This window comes from Bombus pascuorum, chromosome 1, assembly GCF_905332965.1.
Source record: "Bombus pascuorum chromosome 1, iyBomPasc1.1, whole genome shotgun sequence".
Classification (NCBI taxonomy): Eukaryota; Metazoa; Arthropoda; class Insecta; order Hymenoptera; family Apidae; genus Bombus; species Bombus pascuorum.
The window spans coordinates 25,067,785-25,080,175 of NC_083488.1; the positions used below are offsets into that span (position 1 = coordinate 25,067,785).

At 38.8% G+C, this 12,391-nt stretch overlaps 1 protein-coding gene across 8 annotated transcripts in view; it reads right to left on the minus strand.

Annotated features, from left to right (window-relative positions):
• LOC132914727 (fat-like cadherin-related tumor suppressor homolog) overlaps window positions 1-11,974 on the minus strand; it is a 499,421-nt gene extending 487,447 nt beyond the window's left edge. For all 8 annotated transcript variants that reach the window (XM_060974111.1, XM_060974104.1, XM_060974095.1 and 5 more), the window contains exon 1: window positions 11,578-11,974. The gene's annotated coding sequence lies outside the window, so the exon portion shown is untranslated. The remainder of the gene's footprint in view (window positions 1-11,577) is intronic.
• Window positions 11,975-12,391: the final 417 nt, after the last annotated feature.

Consider the following 12,391-nt stretch of genomic DNA (forward strand, 5'->3'; position numbering starts at 1 on the left):
CAGAAGTAGAAGCGGTAATGGGACAAGCAAAACGTGGAGTGGGCAGCATCTTAGGTCGATATTGATGAACTTTCGAGTGGAGACGTCGCGATGCCCGATAAGAAAACCTGAAGATCAAACAGGCAACGTCGCGATGGAAAACGAGAGAGACGTTGGAAAAAAGAAGAAAAAGCAGGATAGCAAACGAAGGAGAGAAAGCGTAGAAACAGAGACTCATTATCTTTGATAAATCTAAGGGGAAAAAAAAGGAATACAAAAAATAGTCAATATCTGGCTGGTGAAAAATGACAACGAGCATCGAAGAATACACAGAATGCTATTTCAGGGAATGGTTATTGACAATGTAATATCAAGATACTGCTTCGAGGAACGTGTGCAATAAAATGCAACTGTATGGCTATGCACGTTCGTACGTCGATCGTATGGTTGCGTCTGTAATGGTGTAAAGTTGTAAAATGCTTTTTTAAACATATGTTAACGCTTGAGAGGTGTATACGGAATAATAAAAGTAAAGTTGTACGTGTATGTGTCCAAGTTGTTGTTTACTAGTGTGACGAATTAGAAAAAACGATCCAGCTATCTAAACCGTATGACCTCCGCAGTACGTATCTGGATATAAATGCATTTTCTTCCACGAACATTTGAAACCTGCTCTGCATACTGCACAGACTAATGACTAATACTCTATTACAGGCTACGAACGATACGCAATGAATTTAAAATAATCGAAACGATGACTGGTAGTTTCCAGCCACTGCGATATTCACGATCCTAGTGCTTGCTTTATAATCTGTTTCCTCTTGTAGATTGAATCTGAGTCAACGTCTATTAATTCAATACGGTTGTTCAATTTTCTGTATCGAATCTAACTATACTATGAATATGAGATAAGAATCGCTCTCTAAACTCAAAGATAATAAAAAAGATTTGCACGGACGTGTGTTCTGTTTCACCTTGTTATCGAGTTACAGAGAACCTTTCATATAAATTTACGTAGCACTTTCATAGTTCTTTATTTCTGAAACAAATATGAAAAATTATTCCATTCGTGCACCACTCGAGAATTAATAAAATTCAATAAATTTCCGTAACACAAAAACAAGTCGTATCTATAGAACATCTATTTATATAAACTTATTTCCTTACTTTTTCATCCTCTGCAAAAATAAATTACTCTAAAATAAATCACCAGTATCATACAGCGATTCATCTAGAACTCATCAGAGGTAAAAGCATCTCCGTTTAATCGTTCCAAAAACTCCACCAATTTCCGTAATCACTATAATTTCATTAATACACAATCATATACAATTCCACGCTTATTTTTATTACATCCTGTATAACACACCAAAAAAGTTAAAACTGCATTACATTACCAAACGATTTGCCCAAAATTCATCCAAGATAAAATCGCTTCCATTATTAGTCCGAAAAAAGCGCCGTTTAATTTCACGATTGTGCAATTAAATTGTAACGAAGTTTCATCACGCACGAAACCAAGATTTGACGTAGAATTCACGGTGTCTCTCGGTCGGCTCCGTGCGTGTAAGCTGGCGTAAAGAGCACGCGAAGTGGTATCGCGCGAGTCGTGCTTCCATACACGGGACGCCGTATCGCGTGTATTATAGAAATAACGCGAAACTTCTTCGCGGAACACGTAACTCGACTAGTAGGGAACAATGCCGACGAGTCTGACGGTACTAGGCCGGTGTATCCGGCGAGTACCTCGCGTGTAAGTACGAAGAACGCACACGCGTGTGCGTGCCAGAGAAGCAAGGTAGCTCAGCTCTTTCGTTCCCTCGTATCGTTACTCTCGTATCCTTTGCTTTTATACCGGCGCTTTATGGCCGACGATAAAATTCGCAAGCCGACTCAACAAACAAAAGCGGGCATGACGAGGTGAGCGTCTCAAAGAAACCAATAAAGTAGATTTCCCCTGTGGTCGTCCATTGTCGATTTCTTAGGATCGTCGTGTCAGGAATCATCGTCTGAAAGCGCGCGTGAAGATTCTTCTGTTGCGAAGATTAGGAATTATTGGATTGTGTTGATGAATCGAAATTGAATTTGTATTGGTAAGTAGAAACTAATCTGATCATGATTAAAGTTTTTGTATAAAAAGTGCGTACAGTAAACTCCATCTATATGAACTTGTCGGTCGACAAGTAGTTTGTGATATATAATAGGGGGCCACATATTCTCTCCATCGTTTATTTACAATTTTTCGTTCATTTAATTCGACATTATACGTATAAGCTCGTTCAAATAAATGAAATTCATATAAACGGAGGGTACTATCTAAAATTTAACCAGGAGAAATCGTTTAGAAATGAAAATAAAATATTCTTCATAAAAATGCTACGCTATTTTGTTATTCGATATAGAATTTGTTCGAGCGTGTAAAAACTTGGACGATAAAAGTATAACATAGCAATGCATCCATAAATGCGAAAGGAGATCATAAAAAGCACCATAAATTCCCTACAAAGGACGCTTATTCCATCTCTCCCTCAATTACATTCTCCGACCTATGTACCGATACCGTCCACAACAAAAAAACAATCACATATCTCCTACATGCTACTACAAGTTTATATAAACCCAACGATTCTCCGAAGAATCCATTGTATTCGCCAACACGTTCATGCCATCACCCACTGCTTTCGACCTGCGATAATAGAGACAAAATGGGGGAAGATCCCTAAGCCCAACAGCTTAGCCCGACCAACGACGAATTGAGTCGTCCAACCTACCGACAAATTCTTTCCCCTTCGCTCCAGCAATCATCACCCAACTACGTGTACATACATATAACGAAACACACTATCCAGATACCTCGCGTACTAAGTATGTACATCATCGTTCCGTGATTTACTCGCAAAACGCTGGTCGTAAAACGAATCGTAAACGATCGTAAGCTGCTTCGGTCCGGTAGGTACCTACATAGAGAAGCATGTACGCGTCTCGAAAGCGTGACAAAAAACGGTGGCAACGAAAAAAGCTGACCGGTCTGTCGAGCGGCGCTCGTTTAACCAAGAAACACCGAAGACGGTTTCGAGATGGGGATCGTTTACGTAAGGCGTTCCACTGGTATAAAAACGAGCGAAGGTAGCGGCGAAGATTAGCGACATTCGTATCATGGCGCATACCTACTCCAGCGGCATGTACCGAATTAGAAGAGGAGCTTATTACCGTGGCTGTAGCTGTGCACTCTATAATCCGGCCGCACTTTCCACGACTATAGATAACTGTATAACAAAGCGCCAGAGCCAACTACGGGTCTCTCTCTCTCTTTGTCTACAACGAGACATGGTTATTGTTTCTAATTTAAAGCAACGATTTCCTGTCGCGCCGAGTAGAAACTAGACGCCACCGTGTTAAGTCGTTCGTGTACGCTAGGTGAACGGGTGACTGGCTCGGTTCATTCATTCGTTTCCTCGTTCGTTGCGAGGAACGAGGTTACGTGGGTTATATAGGGTCAGCTATGCGTGCAGAATACGCGTAGGCTTCCTCGGAGTGGCGGTCAACGACTCTGTCGCCGATTCTCTCGACTTTGGCAACACGGCTTCGCGTGGCAGACGTCTGCGACACGACGAATCAGACACAAGAGAATGAATCGTAAAGCACTTGCTTCACAGCTTCTTTTATATGGGTAACGGCCGTCTCACTTGGTGTTATATATCGCGCCTTGATGGTCGGGATAGTGATCTAAGCGATTTGTGTCGGTTTAAACGCAAAGCCCAGGGAATTGTAGGAACAAGTAAGGAAGACGTTTATACGACGTAAGATATTTGGTGTGAACTGGGGAAAGGAAACGTGGTATCAAGGTATCTGAATCATTTCCTTACACAATGTTACAGTATAGATAGTTTGTTCATTTAGGATAATTTAGTAAGATTTTAATGCATTAATGTTTGAAACTGATTCTTTCTTTTAGACGACAGAAAATGTCAATGATTTTACAAATACAAGTAATTTAAAAGGTAAAGAAGATTCTAGGTTCCTTCAGCCAAGCAAATTCTCCTTACAAATTTCAATGAATATTTTATCCTATGTACAAAACCTCAAGTGAAAAACATTCTAACAGATATACGTTGTCAGTCACACGCAAGAAGTGGTATGGGAAGAACAGAATCTGACAAACGTCACTTTTTCCAACACTTAATTAAATATGCAATTACGTGTTTCAACTCGAGCGCACTGTTTCCACGTCGATAATATACCTAAGCTATCTCTGCGTAAATTAAGTACAAAAATTAGGAAACGCTGAAAGAATACGAATTTCATGTACCGCTCGAACGACAATAAAAGGTATTTGAGTAACCGAAAATTTATTTATGGAACAGTGGGTTTTAAATATTCCTCGTGGCAACGATCATCGCCTGAGTGAACGAAACGGCATCTCTGTTCATTACGAGGAGAGCGATCTCACGAGCGCCTCGTAATAAGGCGTACTCGGCGCGAAACTGGTCGAGTTATTATCTTTTTTTTTTACGACACGATTACCGGCGTCTTCACGTCTGCGACTGAATTGGTCCATCCAGTGAGCTGTATTCGCACTTCTTGCTTCACCTTCATCGCAGACCAATTTTCAACGATCTGATTTTGTTGCGAAGGATGAGAAGAACAAAACGTGAAACGAATGAGAAGCAAAAAGGAGCGAGGCGAAGATAGAAAATTGAAAGAAAGAAGAAAGAAAGGAATATAGAGAAGCAGGAAGCGATAGATAATAGAAGATGGGAAGCGGAGACAGAGACGAGTCTACGTAATTTCCAGGTTATTAATCAGCTCAGGAGTTCTAGCGCATTCCCATTTGCGATCGTTTCGTCGCACATCCCGTGGACTTAGCTTAATAATCGCAATATCGTGCTAAGCCCAGATTACTTTAAGTGCTTCAACATTTATCTGAAACGTACTTTTACGAAATATTCATGCCGGGAGTGGCTCGACTCCGAGAATAGCGGTGGAATTAGTTGATAATTGTTGCATAGGTAAGAAAATTGCAGAGTTGGGTTATATATAATACTTTATTAACTACACGTCTTACAAGGTACGATATATCTCGTGCTGACTCGTGCGGCTACCGGCACGGAAATACCGAGAAAAAAGAAAAAAACTGGCGTTTCTCGGATACTAGCAACTGTCTCGAATAACAGTAATGTTCGTATATGTATAATCTCGAAACAATAACGCTCTTTAACAATAATGGAAAACGATCTACCGGCTCTGTAACCAATTGTAAGAAACAAGATTAGATCCGGGGGGAAGTAGACAAGACAGACGTTTACTAAATCAAGTATTTATGGAAGAATTGAGAATTATAGTTTTCGTAACTCAGTGACTTTTCCATCTTTATATTAAACAGATCGAAGCGCATGTAAAATAGGTCGTTATAAGTCAAAGAACATAATTAAATAAACAACGTGAGAATGGATGAAACCACGGTTAATTTGTTTAACATATATCTCAATTAACTAACGTATTACGAATGACAAATTAATTAACACAATTCATGTTTAATTATATGTCATTAATTTTGTATACATTACAGCAAATGACGTTCAATTAGTACATGTTATTGGATGATACGTTCTTCGGGGCATTATCGCGAATTATGTATATCGAAGTTAATTAAACTTGACAAAATACCCTGTCACATTTCAATCGAAGAAAAACCTTCTAACGCTGTTCATTCAACGTCAAACTATTTCTATGCTATATTAGAAATTAATAGCTATGAATATAAAAATCGAGGAAGAATATATCTTCTTCGTTAACATTCCACGCACAACGGCGACGGCAAGAACAAGAAGAGTTAGAAACAATACAAGTACATCTTATAGAGAAGAATCTATCTTCCACGTTACAATATCTTTTAGGAGCTCCAAGTATAGCTCGGTAGCATATAATGCATAAGAGCTCGTGAAATGCACGTTTCATGCAAAATATTCCATCTCGTATCTTCAATTTGTACGAGTTTCTTACGAAAAAGGCAGCAAAACGATTTCATATTTCAGTCACGTCTATACGCATTTTACGTTCCGATTTTCGATCAATTTTTTCCCGAAAAAGAAAAATGCGTACACCTAGCAAACGCATTGTCCGTGGCTGTATCTCCTATTGAATACTTTGTATACCTGTTGCAAAACTGAGCACAACGCTACGTTACCCTATTCAACCGAAACCGTCTTCCATTTTTCGCGGTAAATGAGTTTAAATAAAAAGGAAAAGCAATGACGGCTCGAATCGAATCACGTATACCTTTGAGATTTCTCCGAAATTTCTCATTATGATTATCGGTCACATTTTTTCGGAAAAATATAAATGAGATTATACATTCATAAATGTGTTTGAATATTTTCGTGAGTTATTGTACGCTACAGGCAGCTATTAGAAAAAAAAAAAAAAAAAAAAATAAAGACAAATAAGAGACAAAGAAACGGCGGGTATACGAGATTGCCGAGACCAGAAAAATTCCTGCTAATCTGACGTAGTTTATAAATGTTAACGAGAATGTAAGATGGCAGTTTTCTCCCAGCGAAACCATGCACGTAATCGTTATATCGCACACCATGAATTTCCACGTTTTCCGCGATGCTATTAAAGCCGGTAAATACGCCAAGTAATATTTCATTTCCGGCAGTTTCCTCGATTACGGTCAAACGTATGACGCTCAAGTATTTATTATTTCTTCCCGTATAAAGAGGACACCATGTATTACGTTCGAACATTACTCGCAAATTTTATAACTCTTCGTTACATCCTAAGAATATCATATAACGCATTCTAATTCTCTGGATGGCAATACCACCTCGATGGTAATAACTATACTGTCTCGCGGATAGATCGAATTAATTCTAGTAAAATTATTCGCTGAAAAAATGTATTCACTGAATTTTTAGCGATATTTGGAGAATTGCTTACTTATTTGGAGAATGGCTTTTTGCCATGTTATATTTAACCTACTAAAGTTTACCGATTAAATCTTGCAAATATTAGGAGGATAACAAATAAGTATGTTACCTGCATATATTATCATCTGATATTTGTTTTTATTGTACGTGCAATATACTATAAATATAATCTCGCATAAATTTACAAAATTATTTCAACACTCTTATACTTCGTTTCTTTAAAAATATTAAGGATCGTAACCAAAATATCTTCATATACTATCAAACAACTAAATTTGTAAGATGTAAAAACCAACAACAAAAGTAAAATCCGTGTTTTACCAAGTTATGCGAAAATAAGGCGCGAAGGAATGGAAGTTCGTTAGAATATTAAACGGAAGGTTGCGCGACCGATGCCGTTGAACCATAAAAGCGTGCAAAATATCGATCTCGACGGCGTTCTTAATCGAGCCGAAAACTTCGTTACAGGATATTCAATGAACGTCGAACAATCCATGGAACTCGAAGCTAGATTAGACCACGTTGCTCGTGCGTCAGACATTTCTCTATGCTTCGAGCATGCATTTCAAAAATCCATCTTTTTTCCACCGATGCACGTGTCGCTGTTTGGTCCTCGCCTTTTTCATGCTCTGGTTACGATACGAGTGGAGGCGAGTTTACTTCAGATTGCACCGGCCTCTTACAAGCGTTTAAAAGCGCGATACGAGATCGTTCGAGAACGTAGTACAAACTATAACACGTCTGATTTGAAATTATTTATCGTAGCAACTATACGTATAAAAATACAATTGAACTGCAGCTCCGTTTGAGAAAGAACATATCAACTTCAAAGGACGCATAAAAGGAAGCAATTTTACATGTGAAAATACAATTGAGCTGTAGCTCCATTTGAAAAAGAACATATCAATTTCAAAGGACGTATAAAAGAAAGAACCAATAGAGAACTGTAACAAAGCAAAAATAAGGTGACGATAACAACGACAATCAATCAATACCCCTGTCCGCGTCGTGAAAGAATATATATTACTTCAATAAAAATCAGGATCTCGATCGATTAAGACACGAAAAGAATGGAATAGCCAGTACGAATTCGAGCAGAGCGTTTACCACTCGTGTTTCTTCCCTTCGTAAAATTAGCCTTTGTCACTTTCGGATCAGCACTCTCGAGAGGCTGAATCTAAGACCGTGCCAGCTGTTCCCGTGTATTAGAGCCGACCCATCATTGTCGTCTTTATACACCAGCCGAGCTTCTACTCAACCATTTATTTATTGTCTTGGTCGAGTTTACGATACCTTCTCGTAGCTTTCCTATTGGCATCGGTGTTTTTTTACGAATCCTAACTAAGGCTTTCACCTACTTTTCTCTGAAATTCGATCTATAGGTACAGTTTTCCTTCTCTCTTCTCTTTCATTTGACGAAGTTAATTTTTATCTAGGCAAGCAGCTCCGAGAAATGTCACGATAAAACAGTGGAATCGTAAAATACCTGTCCTACCACTTTTTCATTTCTATAGATTCGACTGTTAAACCGACCAGGTCAATTGGACATCGATTCCGTCGTCACGAATGGACTGTATTAATCAGCGGTTATCTCCGATGCTTGGTTGTGTCCATTTGAGCAACGTTTCTAGGACGGATAATGGATAATCGTCGGCCACCTGTCCCTGTCGTAATCCCACGAGGTGTAATTAACGAAGCCTCGTTAACATGCGGACTAAGACAAGAGGTCAAAGCACCCGTGGAAACTACGTACGTAGCTTTTAACAACGTACCGTGGATCCCTACTAATAGACGAAATAACCGACGATACGATTTCCAAGTATATACCACTATCCTCGATTCCTATATGATTTCTTTACGGTGAATCTTATCGTTGGACAAATTTAGGTGGTGCCTGTTTGCACGCAAACATATCAGTCAGTTTACGAAGAACAATATCGGATGAAGACAACCGAGGACGAATACATGACAACTCCATTTCTCTTGGTTTTCTGATTTTGAATGACAGTAGTTTAATATGATACAGTCGAAAGCTTGTTAGGTCCAAAGATGTTATGACAACTGATATTTTTGAAACTTTCAAAAGGACAAAGAAAATATATATACTTCACTTCTAAATAATAATATTATTTTAATATATATAATATTATATTAATAGTAATATTTAAGTAAAAGTATAGGTTATTTGATAATAAATAGAATAGGTTGACAGTATATTGCATTTTAAAATTATGTTTCTATTTTTATATACAGTCTATGTAAATATTCTGCTGTGTTGAATTTTATGATATTCTCTAGTGGTTCGTAAAGTGGCTTGCACGCGTTATCACGTGTATTCAGTTTTAAAAAAACAGCGATACATAAATTCCTGATCAGATACATAAATTGCTATTCTAGCTCAATGTTACTGTTAAAATATACAAACTTGCCGAGCTTATCAGGAATTGGTTGCAAACGGAGAATTATGCTCTTTATTGAAACATATTGCTCGAAAGTAATTGGACAATTGTGTAATAAAGCAATTGAAACATCAAATGATCTATCGTATTACGTATAAATCAGAAAATTGAACATGTTGATTTTTTTATTCTCGACATTTAATGCCTTCTTTTAAGTTATTTAAAAATATGATTTAGCTGTTTCGGCCAACTAAGTGATAATTACACGAAAAATATCTGATAATAATAAGTTTATGAGATACAGGGAAAAAAGAGAATCAAATCAAAGAATATTACTCACGTCCAACGTTTAAACTATTGCCTTTCCATAATTAAAACGATTTATTTTCCTACCCAACCTTAACCATAAAGCAAAAAACTAAACAGATAATTTTTAATAAAACCACTTTCGGAAACCTTTTTTCCGATTCCATGACAATTTTTTGAAAAACGAACTGCTAGATATATTTTTTATAACATTTGAAACCACTGGACCATTTTGCTTTTATCACATATACAAAAATGGTAAACGATCCTAAAAATAAAATTTTGCAATATCTCTCCATCTACATGTAGTTTAGAATATATTTATTCGTTTGAAGTTGTAACAAAATTATTTTCTCTGAACGTCGAAACACGAATACAATTTATCTAAATACATACATATTCAATGGTACGATCTATGTAGCTACGATAATATGCTCGAGTGATGACTTTTAAACGTGCGTACAATTCGCGTTTAAAGGATAATGAAATATAGACATTCTTTTATAGCTACGATCTATCCGCTTTAAAACGTCGTGGTTCCGTCGTTGCTGGCGAAAGAAAAGTTTGCTCATCGCCTGACGAATTCCAATGTTTCTTGCCTGCACGACGCGTTACACGGTAAAAAAAATGTTTTTTTCGAGAACTGGTTTTTGAAACTAAGAAACTCGTTCCGACATAATAGAGTGGCCCTGAAGGATTTCAACGTCCATGGAAAGGTACACATTCGTTAAGTCTTAACACGGATCGGTCTCGTCGTCGGTTAATTTAATGCGAATAAATATCGCATCTATCATTTTCTTTCCTCCGCCACTCCTCTCTTCCCTTTTGATTCTCACGAATGAAAAAATAACATTCTTGATGATAAAACAGCACAAGCATCGTAAAATAACACTCTAACCCTCGGTAGTTCTTGTGCATATTCGTTTAAAATTCTTCCGACTGCGTCAATGTTATATTTTTATCTACGCCCTTGTATTTTTTTATTCGAATTTCAGAAAAAGCATAATTACAAATTTCATGTAACTTTACTTTCTTTTACGTTCTCTTTCTTTTTATGAATACTTTTACGAGCAGCACAAAGCAACGAGCGAAGTAAACGAACGACCGAGTTTGTTGACACTGTATACGAGACGAACACATTCTCGATGCCCTTAGTAAAAACATGGCATTGCTAAGGTTCGTCAAGCCAAACAAATGGTTCAGGTGTTCCCCTAAATCTAAAATTCCCAGAATCGCCAGACACCATCTGCGGCGCAAAATGGAACGATGTTTGTTGTTACAAAATACGTCCCAGGTTAATTTTACGATTAAAAAGAATTCGCCGCCAAACAAAACGTATACATATGTTTACACTCGATACTGGATCAAGATATCGGATAAATTCAACGAATCGGAGTTCTTCTAATTTAACGATTTGACATTCAGTCGAAGATACACATACGTCACAGTTTTTGATTGGTCACTCGAGTTTGCCGTTGATCATAACGAAAATCAGTTGTCGCGATTTCATTATCGAAAAATCTACCATCAATACTCTTGGCTTCTCTGTAACAAGTTTCGGAGTGCACGAAATAAGAAAAGCGTAAATTTCACGAAAGCTTTGCACCGAAAAAAGTTTTACTACAAAACGTTTTGAAATTGTTAATTTTCTTTCCCGCGCCATAGGACTATGGTATAGTGGATAGACGACGCCATTTTGTGGTATATACGCGATCGAATATTTGATCGATAAACTGAACTCCAAGAGCATTTCAAAATAAACATTCTACCAAAACAGTTAGAGATCACCGACGATTAGAACTGCGCACATCGAAATCAAGTACCGATCACGTAATCCAGACACTTTACACAGAATATTTTTACAAATGATCCCCCGGACAAGTGGGTTGAGGTGATATGTATATCCTTGACTGTTTTTACGTTCGAACATTTCAAGACACTTGTATGAATGCGAGACGCACCTTTTTGAATGTCGAGTTTCGCTCTGGCTGCTCTCTCCCTCACGGTTCTCGTCACGTTCCGATGCTTCAGATTCAGGTAATCCAAATCGAGGTAGTTGGTGGCGATCAGACTCGAATAAAACGCACCGTCCGAGTCTCACAAACGCGTGTTTCAACGCGTCGTATTGTGCTCACTGAACTCACTCGAGTTGCGTACACGCGGTCGAAAAACGAAATTACCGCATGTAATTCGTTTGTTTTCACTATTACACCGAATTTTCACTGTACGTCGAGGCCGTGCACCCGATATCACACGCGATCAAAACAAAGAAAACCACGACACACCGGAGAAGGCCGTCTCCACGTGTAAGCCGGCGACCACTGGAAAAGAGCGTCCGTCACGTCGGAGCGGCAAGCCGAAACTAGCGCGCCGCGCGGCAGTCAACGAAGGCGAGCCTAGCAGGCCTTTCTCCCATCTCTCTCGAGCGGCAACTCTCCTTCTCTCTCTTCCTTTCTAGCACCCTCGTTTCTCTTTCCCTCCGTCGCACCGTTTCTCTCTGTCTACTCGGTGTCCTCCTCCCCTCTACGGACCCAGAGTTCCCCTTCACGCGCAATCCCTTCCTCTTTGCACCGTGTTCCACAGCCGACGACGATCCCTTCTCCACGAACGATCTTTTACACAGACCAGCCAACCCGATCCCTTTTCCAGCCGAGTCCCTCTAGTCCGGCACGAATATCCACATCCACCGTGTGTACCGTGCTCTTTCGTTCTCCCCACTTGGGAGAACCTCGGCCACGTTATGCACCACTGCACACAGTGCACGCAACATCGGGA